The sequence below is a fragment of the Carettochelys insculpta genome, chromosome 1, assembly GCF_033958435.1.
Source record: "Carettochelys insculpta isolate YL-2023 chromosome 1, ASM3395843v1, whole genome shotgun sequence".
NCBI classification, from domain to species: domain Eukaryota; kingdom Metazoa; phylum Chordata; order Testudines; family Carettochelyidae; genus Carettochelys; species Carettochelys insculpta.
Window position 1 is genome coordinate 209443982 of NC_134137.1, and position 12750 is coordinate 209456731.

At 50.0% G+C, this 12750-nt stretch overlaps 2 non-coding genes across 2 annotated transcripts; both read left to right on the forward strand.

The window, feature by feature from the left end:
• Positions 1 to 307: 307 nt before the first annotated feature.
• TRNAL-UAA (transfer RNA leucine (anticodon UAA)) lies at positions 308 to 389 on the forward strand. Its single transcript has one exon. It is a non-coding gene; the product is annotated as a tRNA-Leu (tRNA).
• A 7586-nt stretch (positions 390 to 7975) lies between these two features.
• TRNAI-UAU (transfer RNA isoleucine (anticodon UAU)) lies at positions 7976 to 8068 on the forward strand. The gene is given in 2 exon segments: positions 7976 to 8013; positions 8033 to 8068. It is a non-coding gene; the product is annotated as a tRNA-Ile (tRNA).
• Positions 8069 to 12750: the final 4682 nt, after the last annotated feature.

A 12750-nucleotide genomic window follows, 5' to 3' on the forward strand; every position in this document is an offset into this window, starting at 1 on the left:
GCCCAGCTTCTGGGGTGTGACTGGGCAGTGGAGAGGTACTGGGGAGGCCGGGTGGGGGAAGAGAAAGAGAAACAAGAGAAACACCGGCTGCTGCCTCTGGTGCTCTGTTAATTAGCCGGGCAGCACCTGCATCTCTCCTGAGCAGCCGCCCAAGCACACAGCTTCCAGGGACACTGCCAGTGGCTGGGGCTGAGGAAAGGGGAGGGCAGCCAAACCCACGAGCTCTCTGGCAGTGTTTCTAACCAGCCTTGACCCACTGACCAGTCACCAGTGTCTCTGATGGGGGCAGGGGGAGGGGTAGCTCACAGCTGTGGTGGCTGAGTGGTTACGGTGTTGGACTTAAAATCCAATAGGGTTTCTCTGTGCAGGTTTAAATCCCGCTCACAGCGAGTCCGGTGTTTTAGCCACACCATGAAGCCAGGACAATACAGTTGCCCACACCTTGAGACACTGCACCACCCTCTGATGCTGACAGCAGGACACAGGCTGCTTTGGAGGTTGCCTTAGTGAGGATTTTGTGGTGGGGAGCAGCCTGGCTCAGGGACTTTATGAAGATCCTCAGGCCAAATGCAGTCATGTTCTTCCCCTCTTCTTGCACTGCCCTCAGGTGCCCTGTGGCTTTTGAACCTTCCCATAGAGATGTCAGGACCAGCCACCCCTCCTCCAGGTGCCCAAAGGAGGACAGGTGAGCTGGTCTGCAGCCTGGGACTCTTCCTCTCTCTGGCTGTTCCCTGACTTCTTGTGGCGGTCTTGATGGTCCTTCCTTTAAGTGCCATGCCTGCAATAGGAACAGCCTGGCAGCTCCAGGGAACAGTTGTGAGGGTGTCAGGGGAAGCCATGAGAAACACAACCTCAATTCTCATGTATCTCTACACAGACTGATGAGTTCTGGGGCCCCCAAACTATTGCAACCAGGTTGGTAAACCAGCCCAATCAGAGACCAGGCTCCAGTGGGCCTTGTTCATCCAACAGGACTGGAAAGCCTGGCTCAGGTACACCTGTGCATAAAGCAGCCCAGCCCTTACAAAGGCAGAGATTGATAGACGAGCACCACCAGGTCCCACTGAGAGATGAACTGAAATCGAAGGAGTCCAAGTCCTGAGTGCTGTCCTCTACACCATGGGACCCACATGTACTTTCTTTTCTGGGCACCTGTGACTCTTGGCAGTGTCAAAGTTAGACTCCAGACTCACACTTTGTCAGACCAATCTGTTTATTAGCAAAGCCACTCTGCTAATACATCCACAAACGTGAGTCCTGCCACTGCCCCCGCACCTGGGACTTGGGTCTCTTAATTTATACAGCACAAGAAAGTGATTCCATAAACAAAGAAAAAGCCAGACTCATACTCATCTCACAGAGCCCCAGAGACCAGTCAGGTACCGTCATTTCCATATCACCTTCAGCAATCTCCTGAAAATGACTCTCTGGTCACCTTAATTAATTACCCTCTAGAACCTACTGCTCTGGTTCCTGCTTTCCCAGGCACACCTGGCTCCATCCAAAACCACCCTACATTCATGCACAACATCAACAGAACTTCCCCTTCTTGAGCTCAGCAGCAGCTGTGTATCATCTTATCAAAACAAAAAGCAGTCAAGTAGCACTTTAAAGACTAGCAAAATAGTTTATATATAAAATAAACTATTTTGTTTTTCTTTAAAGTGCTACTTGACTGCTTTTTGTTTTGATAGTGTATAGACTAGCACGGCTTCCTCTCTGTTACTCTTGTATCACAGTGTGATTTTTCTAATGTACCTTTAATACTTCTTACATTACAATGTAACTCATTTACTTCCACCCAAGGTACTCAGTACCAGACTCTTACCCTGGGTGGGCTTCAATCACCTTCTTTCTGGTTAACAGCCACAGGGCCACCACATGAGCTGCAAAGCCACTTGACAGCAGAATACTCACCCTCTGTCAGCATCAGAGCAGGATACTCACCAGGCTGCATGCTGAGTAGCAGAAAATCAACTGGGCAGAGTGCTTTAGTGGAAGTATACTGAGCCTGGGACCCAGAGGTTAATAGCTCAAAACCCTTCTCTGCCAGCCAGAGGAAAGGGATTCTTTTGAGAGGGGCCTCTCACCAGCACTGGGTAACCTCGGCTGGCAAACTGGATGCATGAGTGCCCCTCTTTCATCTTAGTGGACTGCAAAGGCTTTTAACGCACATGGTCTGCAGGCAGAGGGTAGTTTTGCTAAATGCGCTTGCCTCCTGGCCCAGGGCTCTTGGTGCAGGGTTGGGAGCATCTCACCATGGAAGAACTTTCCCTTCCCCATTCACCAAAGCCCCATTGTCCTTCTTGGAGAGCATATGCTGAACCCCTCGGACACTCTCGTCCACTGGCAGTAGGGCCTGCGGGGGGTGGGGGGAAGCAGAATGAGGAGACAGCCTGCTCTGGGGGTGACCCAGGACACCAGGGGCCCAGAGGCAGGGCCTATTTAAGCCCTTGGCCCAGCTGGATTTCTCTTCAACTTTTCCCTCCCGAGTGGCGTGAATTTTCTTATGTCTCCCAAGGCAGAGGGACGTGCAATACGCAGCTGATGTGTGACACCTCACCTTCCCCCTGGTGCACACAACACAATTCATGTGGTGGGAGTGGGACCATGGGGTCTGAGTGGGGGAGGGGCGCCTGGCTGGGAGAGAGGGTTGGGGTACAGGAGTGTGAGGGCCCTGGCTGGGAGTTCGGGCTTTAGGGAGCTGCTGGAAATTAGGGATTTGTGCTGCCAGAAGGGAGCTCTGGGTGTGGAAGGTGCCTAAGACTCAGGGGTGGGTGTGAGAATGGGGATCCAGGCTCTGGGCTGGTGTTCTGGAGTGGGTTTAGGCTGTTGATCGGGAGTGGGATGTAGAAGGGGTCCAGGGTCCAGGCTGGGAACTCGGCTTTGGGGTACATGAGGATACTGGGTGGAGATCACAGATATGACCCCCATGGAAGTTCCTGTGAGCTGGTGCCCATGACAACCAACTCCCCCTCTCTGGCTCCACACAGCAGCAGCTCTGCTCACCTTCACTCTGGGGTGCCAGCAGCTTGAGGAACCAAGCAAGCAGCAGCAGGAGGTTGGAAGCCCAGGGCACAGCACTGAATCCCCAAGGGCATCTGAGTGGGACACGATCCCTCCGTGCAGGGCAGAGATGGAGGGCAGGATGGGTTCCAGCGTAACCATTACCCATACAATGAATGTCTCCCCCAACATGTGGCTACCACTGGCCTCTTCCAGTGAGGTACCGACCCAGACAGAGCTGAAATTCCCCACGTCTGTCTGCACCCAGCCAGGATGGACAGCGACACTCAGGATCCTGTCCCTGCAATACCCCAAGACCTGGCATTTGATGAGCATGTTCAGAGCAGCCTGTGGGCAAAATGCAAAAGGCAGAGACAGCAGAGTGTGGGGAATGGAATGAGCCCCGTAGGAAATGATTTGCCCTTCCCAGGGGTGGGATGGGACAGGCAGACAAGGAAATTAGAGCAGCATTCATTTTAATTTTGTCTTTCCATGTGGAGAGAAAATTTTATGTGCACGGAGGCAAGTGCAGATGGGAACTGCCAATAAAAGCACAAGCTGCTGACTGTGTCTGCACCATTCCTGCCTCCCTTCTCCCTTTGGGGATCAAGCAAAGGAGGCCAGCAGGAAGAGTAGGCCTCCAGAGACCAACCTCCAAGGGCAGCGGGGTCCAAACCACAAGCCTCCTGAAAGTGACTGGTCTAACACTTGTAGCTTCCCCACACTGATAGCAAAGGGGATGCTCAGCTGATGTCACCACCTTCTGTCACCCACAAATCAGACTTATTGGAGTGTTTGGCTAGGGCACAAGGAGATGAACCATCCAGCACAAAAGGGGAGCTGCAATAATGGAAACTTTGATACTTCTACTTGGTTTTGAAGCAGGGACCTTTTGTGTGTTAGGCAAATGTGATAACCACTACACTACAGAAGCCCTTGTCAAGCACCTTTCCCATCCCCACAATTCCATCCACAAGGCACCAGTTGCCCTGGCACACACGGCTGGAGAACCTTCGAGAAATGGGGGGAGCCCCTCACACACTCAGCTGCTCCAGCAGAGGGTTGCAGCTGCACCCAGGAATTATGCCTTGGGCTTCAAGGGGAGTGTGACATACTAGAGCTGGGAAGAGCAACTAGTAACTCCCATCTCCCTGCTGTGTGTGTCAGGGGGATCTCGCACAGAAAGCAGCCCAGAGAGAGAGCAGCAAAAAGTCAGGAGCTGCTGAAAGTCATTTTCATCTCGACATCCGAGAATCCTCAATGCACAGAAAATGTTAAGAAATGAAATAAGCTGTGGGTTGTGAGGCAGCAGCTGTTAGCTGGACAGAGCCAGAGGCAAGGGAGGTGAGGAACACCTGGTGGGTGTTGCTGAACAGACATTAGGATTGTTAAGCAGGGGAGCCACAACTCACCTGCATGAGCCCAGCCCAGCAGAATGGCTTAACTTTGCCTGGAGACTTCACAATGCCCCCAGATGTGCCTGGCCTTGTGTTCTCCAAGCACGTGTGGAGTTTGCAGATGAAATCAAGCTGGGAGGGTTTGCAACTGTTTTGGAGGATAGGCTGAAAATTCTTCATAATCTGCACCAAGTGGAGACAAGGTCTGAGGTAAACAGCTGCTAACCAGGCAGAAGGAGAAAACAGTGCATTGAACAGACTTTCTCTGGGCCTCGCTGAGCAGGGGCCCCAGGGTCTCCAGGGTGACTCATCCACATGGAGACCTGCTTTGGGCCCTGTGGCTGGTGCTGCAGGCTGATGTCTTGCCCCCAGTGTCAGAGAGAGGGGAATGTGACATTCATCCCCCCTGGGCAAGTGTCTACACCTTTCCCAGCTGCGCCCTGCACAGCCTAGCCCAGCCCAGCAGCTGGGAGAGACCAGAGCCCCTGAGCCAGCCTTGGGAATGGGCCCTTCCCTCAGACGCACCTGCCCATGTCACTGGCTGCAGCTGAGACAGGGCTGCCCCCACCTTGTCCCCATGTCTGGCTGTGGCAATGCACCTTGGTTGTGTTTGGGGCCCTGCTCACCCCAGCAAGCTGCACTGCAGAGGACAGGAGTGAGCGTAGCATTGGTGGGACAAACCGGCCCATCCTATGTGCCCAGCCAGCCAGCAAGGGGCAGGAAGGTTCCTGGCAGGGTTGACTTTGGTGGATATGAAAACCCACCCTGCAGGTGGGGTTATTTAGCTGAGTGGTAAAGGTGATGGTTTGCTAATCTCTTGTATTTGGCATGAATGGGTTCAAATCCCATCTTCAGGGTTGGAATTGCTTTTGTTGAGCCCCAGCCACAAGGGGAGGCTGCCAGTGGAGGGGTGAGATGATTTCATTTACTCTGACAGGACCCAATCTGTCTGCAAAGGCAGCCGAATTGTGCGCTGCTCCCTGGGGCTCAGCAGGGCCCCAAACTCAGCCAGGGGTGTGGTGCCTTTGCAAGGAGGGGGCAGCCTGTGAAATGGGCAGCTGCCTCTGAGGGCAGGGCCTGTCCCCAAGGCTGCCTCAGGGTCTCTGGTCCCTCCCAGCAGTGGGCTGGGCAGTGCCCATCTGGGAAAGGATACTTGCTCAGGGGGAATGAATGTTTCTCTGCCCTTAACAACAATAGATGCAGCTACAGCATGGGCCTGGGGCAGGTCTCCATTCAAACGTCCCACTCAGGGCTCTTCTGCACTTCTTGGCAGCCAGGGAAAAGCTTCTTTGGGACAGACCTTCTGGCCTGCAGTTAAGGAGACCCAGTTGAGGACTGGCTGATCTTCTACCATCTTGTGATGATGGCATCAGCACACATGCTGCTTTGGGGGTGGCATTAGTGAGGGTTGGGGGGGAGCAGCCAGGCTCAGGGGTCTTTATGGAAGTCCTCTGGCTGCATGTAGCCATGGTCCTCCCCTTCTCTTGCACTGTTCTCGGGTGCTCAGTTGCATTTGCGCCATCCCACAGTGGTTCAGTACCAGCAGCCCCACCTCCAGGGGCCCACAAGAGCAAAGGTGAGCTGGGCTCCAGCCTGGGACTCTTCCTCTCACCTTCTCTCCCCTGATATTTTAGCCTGATATTCATGCTCCTTCTTTTAAGTGTCATGCCTGCAATAGAAATAGCCTGGCAGTTCCAGGTACAGGCACCGCCACCAATCATGTAGGCAAAGGAGAAGCTATGGGAAACACAACCTCAGACATCTCTACACAGACTGATGAGTTCTAGAGCCCCAACCTGTTGCAGGCATGTGAGTGAGTCAGCCCAACCAGAGGCTGAGCTCCAGTGGGCCTCACTCATTAAGCAGGATGAGGACCTGTAACTCGGATACAGCTGTGTGCAAAAAAGACCAGCCCTTGGAGGGAGGGAGATTTAGAACAAACCACCACAGCTCCAGCAGGTCTCACAGACATTTGAATTCAGATTCCTGTATGCTGCCTTTTACACAATGTGACTGGCAAATTTTAGCTCTTTTGGGCACCTCTGAGACTTTTTGTAAGCTGGCACCCTGCACTCTATGCCACCCTCCAGCTGTTTCACCTCTCAGGACACTCCTTCCTACCCCATCTCTGCCCCTCTTCTCCCCAAGACATTGAGGCCGTACCTTCTTGCTGCCCACTCCACCTGGCTGGAGACTGACTTTCTTTGAAACCCACAGAGTTACAAAACAGGTGCATTTTTCTTTTATAATAACCAGCCTGCAGAGAATTAACAGAAATACAGATATGGGGAAGGATGTTGATGCTTGTATATGAATATGGAGCTGAGGAAGCACATAATGGCCCTGGCTGTGAATTTCTACAAAATTGACATCCTCTGTACACACACATTTACAAAATGTGCAGCTACTTCATTGCTGAATGTGATACATTTGATAGACTCTGAATGAGAACCTCTTTAGAGAAATGAGACCCAAAATTCCTCATATCGGTGTCAACAGTCAGTTGCCCTGTTTAGCCAGATTTCAACTGAGGGAGGGATTTGGTAGGTTTATATGCAATGGCTCTGGCAAACATTGAGGGTTGATCTCCATTTTAACCCCTGCCCCATGCAGTAGAAATCCAGAGTGTGTAGGGAAAGGTGAGACAGCTGTAGTCATACAAGTAGCTGCCTTTTAAAGGAGGGGCTCGGACTTGAAACAAGACCACTTGATCTACAGTCAAACACCGTAACCCTGACCTACCCCCACATTTCACTCTTGCTTGTGCCACTGATCTTCAGGCCCCTTTGAACAAACCCTTCTTCCCCAGGTTCCCTTTTCTGTCCCAACCCTCAGGGGTTTTACAAATAGGGTTTTATTAAACTTCTCTCTCCAGGTGCACATCACAGCTTCCCCCTACTGACCTGGCTTCTCCCACTCACAGAGCTGCCATCACTCAGGGAGGCTGGTTTCATGTGAGTGGGGGACAGCTCTCCCATCCACTTGTGCTGTGGCCACACTTGGCCACAACTTTGAAATGGCCATTTTGAAGATTACTGATGAAGTGCTGAATTGAATATTCAGTGCTTCGTTAGCATTAGGACGCTTCCAGCTGTGGCACTTTGAAAGCACTGCTTTCAAAAGTGTGTGGCTCGGCACGGCTACACGGGGGCCCTTTTCAAAAGGACCCAACTCCTTTCTAAATCCCCTTATTCCTCTCAGCGGAGGAGCTCTTTTAGTGCCTTACCCACAGCAGCTGTGTGGAGTAGCAGAAGCACAAGCTGGAGTTGGAGGAGAGGCAGCCAAGGGGGCTGACCAGGGGTTAGTGGGGATGGGCCCCAAGCTGCTGCACCAGTGTAAAGAGGGGGAGGATACTGATGCCATGTCAGAGCCTTGGCGAGGATTTGTGATCTGCCCCAGACTGGCCCCACAGACAGGTTCTGCTCTGTGACTTCCCCACTGGGTCCCAAGGCCATAGTGGCATTTGGCAACATGGATACAATGGAAGTGAGGTGCTGTGACCTGTTCAAACAGGTCCTTCTGCTGAAATATGATCTGACCCCTAAGTCATATGGGTCCCCTTTAAAAACACAGCTCCAGTGGTGCAATGGGTTAGTGCACAGTACTTATAGAGCAGTACTGCATGAGACATGCTGAGGTTGTGAGTTCAAACCTCACCTGGAGCATTGCTTTTTCACCTGGTTGACTCTGAATCATCAAAAACTTTGACTGCAAGGGACCTCGAGAGGCCAGCCAGTCCAGGCCACAGCGCTCGTGGCAGGACCAAATGCTGTCTAGATCATCCCTGATAGACATTTCTCTAACCTGTTCTTAAATATCTCCAGAGACAGAGATTCCACAATCTCCCTTGCCAATTTATTACACTGTTTGACCACCCTGACAGTTGGGAACTTTTTCCTAATGTCCAACCTAAACCTTCCTTCCTGCAGTTTAAGTCCATTGCCTCTTGTTCTATCCTCAGAGGCCAAAAAGAACAAGTTTTCTCCCTCCTCCTTATGACACACCTTCAGATATCTGAAAACCGCTATCAAATTCCCCCTCAGTCTTCTCTTTTCCAAACTAAACAAGCCTAATTCTTTCAGCCTGTCTTCATAGGTCACATTCTCTAGCCCTTTAATCATTCTTGTTGCTTTTCTCTGGACCCTCTCTAATTTCTCCACATCTTTCTTGAAGTAAAGTGCCCAGAACCGGACACAATACTCCAGCTGAGGCCTAACCAGCGCAGAGTAGAGCGGAAGAATGACTTATTCTGTCTTGCTCACAACACACCTGTTAATGCATCCTACAATCATGTTTGCTTTTTTTGGAACAGCATCACACTGTTGACTCATATTTAGATTGTGGTCCACTATAACCCCTAGATCCCTTTCTGCTGTAGTAGTTCCTAGACAGACTGTCCCCATTCTGTGTGTGAAACTGATTGTTCCTTCCTAAGTGGGGCACTTTGCATTTGTCCTTCTTAGACTTCATCCTGTTTACCTCAGAGAATTTCTCCAATTTATCCAGATCATTTTGAATTATGATCCTATCCTCAAAAGCATATTTCTCAGAGCGGGTCCTCATGTAGTAATCTCATTATCTTTCAATTAACCTGCGATCCCACACCTTCCGTCTATCTCTAAAGCCACAAGCAGTAGCATTTTTGTATTATACGTCTCTTACAATGAAAGCTGCTTCTCAGAAAACGTAGCTGTCACTGTCTCTTTGACAGTAGCGCACTTTTCCCCATTTTTTTGGTCCTCCCTAGGTGTAAAAGCAGGAATATGATAGGCTAGAAAGCTCTACATTCAAAGCAAGCCAGAGGACTGGCTAATGAACCAGGCAGAGAGTTGCCTTCAAAGAAAGGAACGAAGAAAAGGCAAACTGAGCTACACTTAGAGACACTTTCGTAGCTACTCAGAGGACTATATGTATAGCTGTAGGGAATGCGGCAGCAGGAACGCAATGCTGCTGAAGACTGGGAGGAATGTGTCTCCCAGAGATCATTTGCATGAGAATGCAAAGGTGTGCATGTGTGATACCTTTCAGGCAAAGCCTAATGGGTAGCAAGTAAGCCACGAGATTTGGTCTATTGTAAACATGTAGTTGTAAAATCATAATTGAAGCTGACGTTTAGTGAGGGAATTGTGAGATCTCACCAATGCTCTGGGTTGTTGTGGGGGACAGGGCAGTCGCCATAGCTGCATAAGACATTGATTACACAGGGCTCCCTGGTTTAAAGCATTGTAAAGGAAGAGGTGAGTAGTATTGGTTAAGTTGGTTTATTGTGTTCCTTGGACTTGCCTGTGCTTTTGTCATATAGCTAAAAGACTGGCATGACTAATTGTCCTTACCTGTTCAAAGACAGAGCTGGCTATTAGGGTGTTTGTGAAATCCAATATGAGAGCTATGAAGAGCTGAAACCACAGAATAGCAACTATGGTTATTCAGAGCTGAAGGCACAGGGTTCTGCCTCAGGATGATCCTGAGCAGTGGCTGACAAAGGGGGTTGGCTAGCTGGCTGGTGGTAGCAAGGGGAGTCTGCAGACAAGGGGACAGCTAGTACTGTCCTGGTGATGTATCTGTGGGCTCTGGGTTTGGGATCGCAGAAGGTACACCCTGTAACTGTGTGTGGGGTAAAGGGCCAAGAGCCCCAGCAAGAAACTTGGTTCCACTGCATATGAGGATGGTATCTTGGTAAAGGGGTTTGTCTCTCCTTTGCTTAGATATACTGCATCTGTCACTGTAACCTTGGGGTAGGTTATGGTCATTAAACAAGCCATTTCTATCTCAGACTCTGTGCTTGCGAGGGGGGGAGAACCACCTTAGAGGCACCCAACACGGGGGTGAAATTGTCCCAGGCCACTGGGTGGGGGCTCGAGCCTGTTGGTTGTATCCTTGACAGGAAAACCCCACAGGAGTTGAACCCGGCCCTTCTGGCAGGCATCTGGCATTAATAGAAGGGTTACACAGCTGTACTGTGAAGTAGCTTCCAAGAGAAGTAGGAAGCTAGCTAGTAGGAAAAGCTCCTTTTAAAGCGAGCAAGAGGAACATACTAGGAGCCAGACTGAGAGAGAGCTTTAAGCAGCTGTAGTATGCCTCAGTTATAACTAAGCTAATGGCAGAAGATGGAGAGAACATCATTTCTTGTGAGCCTGAGAAGGAGATTGACTCCTAGGTACAGAGCACGGGGTGGAACTAAGCAAATGTCTGCACTCTAGACAGGGCAACAACTGAAAGCAAAACTGCAAATGAGCATCAAACTCATGCAGGCAGACAAGATGCAAAACAGAGATATATGAAAGTCTAGGGAGAGTAGTACATGAAAAGGCTGCAGGAAGCTAGAGAGCAAAATAAGGATAAAGTCTCTGCTTTTAGTGCAGTTCTCACAATATCATCATGGAGTGTAGCTCAGTTTTCCCTCTGCCTTCCTCCTGACACTGAAAGCTGCTTCTCAGAAAATGGAGCTGGGAATGTATGGTTGATTGTAGCTCAGCTTTTTGCTCTTTCTTCCTGCCTCTGCTTCTCAGGGTAGAATTTACTGTAGTCCTCTCACAGGCTTTAATAGTAGCCTTGATATTCTCTGTCTTTCCCCCCTTGCTACCTTCCCATGAGAGAAGAGACTTTTCAGGCTAGCTTTTTCTGTTGTCCTCTCTCTTGCTTTAGACTTAGCGCTCTTTTCATTCTAGCTTGCTGTCTGTGTTTTAATCTCTGGCTCACTGTAGCTTTTACTGTGGCCCAGTTGGCTCAGTTCTCAGCCGTGCTTCCTAACTACATTTCAAGCTGCTTCTCTCTTTAGCATGCAATAGCCTCCTCTCACTAGTTTTCTAGTTAACTCAGGTCTTCCTGAGGCTTGCTACCTCTGTAGTACTCTATTTCTCAGAGCGGGTCCTCATGTAGTAATCTCATTTTCTTTCAATTCACCTGCAATCCCACACCTTCCGTCTATCTCTAAAGCCACAAGCAGTAGCCTTTTTGTATTATACGTCTCTTACAATGAAAGCTGCTGCTCAGAAAACGTAGCTGTAACTGTCTCTTTGACAGTAGCGCACTTTTCCCCATTTTTTGGTCCTGCCTAGGTGTAAAAGTTCTTCTCCAGGTAGAGAGTAATGTAGTCTTCTGGCTGACGTGGACATTCACTGATCTCTAACAAAGGCTTCCGACTTGTGTATGAGGTTACGGCTCACTCAACTTCTGAATGCACGGATCTCGCTATCTTTCAACGTGCTACTGAGGGGAGCTTTTTTTTCCCCTCACAATAGCTTCCTTCTTAGATTCGAATGTATTCTCCAGTAATAAAGGTAACCTCGTCCTTTCGGCAGCCCTGTAGGTAGCTGCGGAAGTAGCTCAGTTTTCACGATTACGCCTTTTTATGCCTGAAGGTCCTTTTCTGGCTAGATTTTTGACTGCGTCCTCTCGCTAGCTTTCAGTTCATCTCAATTGTCATCCTGCTTTCCTGCCTGTGTTTCAAGCTACTGCTCTGGGTATCTTTCAATGTTGTACTCTCTCCAGCCTTCACTGAAGAGTTGAAAGTGATGTGCTTTCAGTCTAGCTTTCTTCCATGTTTGAAATCAGATCTCAGTCAGGCTTGTTATGTCATACTCTCTCCAAGTCTCACTTGTGGCATTGAACTTAGCTGAGTTTTGCACCCTGCCTTCCTGCCTAGCTTTAAAGCGAATTGTCAGTCTCCCTCGTAACTTAGTCCTCTCACTAGCTTTCAAGCTACCTGTGGCATTGTCTTTATTTTTCACCCAGACTTCTGCATATAATTGAAGCTCCTTCCTCCTGGCTGCCAGCCAGGCTCTGCTGTCAGTCCCAGCCTGCTTCCCCCACTGGCTGAGCTGCACTGCTGGGTCTGGCCTTGGCTACCAGGCGTTGTGCCCCTGGATTCTCTCCCAGCTGCTGACACTGGGACTGCTAGACTCCTCGCCACCAGGGCTCTCTGATCCAACAACAGAGTTCTGGACCAGAGAGGTTCAACCTCTGCTGAGCCAGCAACAAAAGTAAATTTGTGCGTCACCACGTTGGCTTACAAGAAGTCAGAAATGTAGCTTCCTTAAGCTTTCCAGTCACGGATTCAACACCCAGACTCCAGACTTAATGATGAGCGGTTATTTAAAACCAACTTCAAACAATAGGTTTCTTCTAATTTCAAAGGACCAGCCACGTAGCCAGGTCAGCATATAACTCAGATCTTACCCCAAATTCATGCTGTCGCCAAGTCTCTAGTATATAATGTGTAAAGGCAGGGCCTTTTTTCTGCTGGAACGCCGCTCCGGCACCTTTTTTTGTGGTGCCACCCTTTTGAAAGGTGGCTGGGCTACACTCTCTATTTTCTGCTATGTGCAGTGGCAAATGGGTCAGCGAA